Genomic DNA, 2,031 nt, shown 5'->3' on the forward strand with positions numbered 1-2,031 from the left:
TGCTATAGTAAAATTGTCACTTGACATTTCAGATTATCTTGCATTAAATTTAGGAATGTAACAGAAAACATTGAAAAGCCCTTAATATGGCATTGATAAATCATCCAGTGTAACATCAATTCATTGGAAAAAAAAAAAAAAAAAACCTTGAAACAAATCAACATTGAAAGCTCCTTAAAAGACATGACATGCAAGAACATTTAAAGGGTTAGTTCACCAAATTAAAATATTTTTAATGAGATCTGAGAGCTGTTTTACTCCTTCATAGGTTGCTATGTAATTTCATTCTGCCGGCCAAGACAAGTTAGTAAAGACATTGTTAAAATAGTCCAAGTGACTACAGTGGATCAACCTTAAGTTTATCAAGCGACGAAAATACTTTTTGTGTACAAAAAAAAAAAAAAAAACTTTCGACTTTATTCAACTATTAATTTTCTTGAGTTTGGGTCTTGAGTGAGTTCCCGAGAGCGCCACGACACAAGCGCGAGAACTGAGAAGATGACGCTCACGATGAGTGAGTAAATACCGACAGAATTTTCATTTTTGGATGAATTAACCCTTTAAAATCCATTTGCATCTTCGCTATGTCCATGACAATTTTTTGAAAGGCCTCAAAGGTATATTTAAGTACTTCAGGATACCTCAAGTTCTCAGTACGTGATTCCAAACATCATGGCACAAGCAGATGCAACTGAGGACAACTCATGTAAAACCTCAGTACCATCAATGACAATGCTGATGTCCAGGGGAGTGCTTAGACCATCACTTTCACAGAGCACAAAAACTGTCCAAGTTCTCTCTGTGCTTCATCTTTCTGGCCAATCTGAAAGACACACAATCAAAAAAAAAGAAAAAAAAGAAAGAAACAATTCTTACTCCGAGAGCTAATTCATAAATTCAACTGCTCTTACCAAAAAGAGACCAATTACTTACCGTTATCTTCTGACTGGACTACAATGACTCCAAACTGTTGTCTTTCAACATCTGTATCTTAAAAAAGACAAACACAGCAATCACCAACTTTCATAAAGAAAATTAAAATGCATGGATATGCTTTTGCACCTAAGAGCCAAAAATTGTGCAAGTTTATATATTTATAAATAATACGTTAAATAAGTTGGTGTAATTTGAACGTTTCTCAATAATTATTTTCAAAGTTGCAAAGATGTAATTTCATACAGATTTCATAAAATAATGTATTTTGTGTAACGTATTAGGCCTATGTAATAGGTCATTGCGTGCGTGTATGCATGTTTAAACTTTTATGACGTAATCGGAACCTACTGCAGTGTGTTAAAACGTCAACAACGTAATTGATCAATCAAGTATTTACCATATATTTATTCTATTAAGGTTATACAGTAGTATGTATATATGAGGCTACTGTCACTTTAAGAATTAACACACATACCAACAAAGACAAACTCGATTTTTTGGCAAATGTTTAAGACACAACCAAATGTGTTAAAGTGAATACTTGGCAAGGTAGACATTTTCAATTAAAATAAAATATCTATGACCATTCAAACGCCATATGACACTAAAAAGAACTCAATTCAGTGCTGTGCAATATATTGATAAAGTGTAAATTCTCTGATGTCCACTTTGAATACAAACTTTGAATTATTTGATTAAACACGTTTGCATTAATCAGTTAACTGATCCTCATGTGATTATAAATGTATGATAGAAACAAACTTAACTTAATTTGTAAGATTACTCACCATATGTAATTTTGTGTCCACCATGAGGTTATCCTGCAGCAAAAGAAGATGATAGTCAAGAAGAATTTTGTCCGTGCGTGGTCGTCCGTGGTTACTCACGTGGCTTAAACAGAATGCAAACTTGTCATTTGATTTGAAGCATAATCACACCAACTTAACTGTTGCTTGACTCATTTTAAAGTATTAACCACTCTTGCTACTTTATTTTTCTCATTCACCAATTCTACATCAATCAAATGTCAGAAACTTATGCAATCCACTCAATGAACGAAATGTATACACGCAATGTATTATAACGTTACGATCT

The 2,031-nt window shown here is 33.1% G+C and overlaps 1 long non-coding RNA gene across 1 annotated transcript; it reads right to left on the minus strand.

Moving 5' to 3' along the window:
* Positions 1-742: 742 nt before the first annotated feature.
* Positions 743-1,804, minus strand: LOC307159500. Its single transcript, XR_013821385.1, has 3 exons — positions 1,725-1,804; positions 934-990; positions 743-823 (listed from the first exon to the last, which is right to left on the minus strand). It is a non-coding gene; the product is annotated as an uncharacterized lncRNA (long non-coding RNA).
* Between the last annotated feature and the right edge of the window lie 227 nt (positions 1,805-2,031).

This window comes from Squalius cephalus (assembly GCF_949319135.1).
Source record: "Squalius cephalus genome assembly, chromosome: 5".
Taxonomy (NCBI): Eukaryota; Metazoa; Chordata; class Actinopteri; order Cypriniformes; family Leuciscidae; genus Squalius; species Squalius cephalus.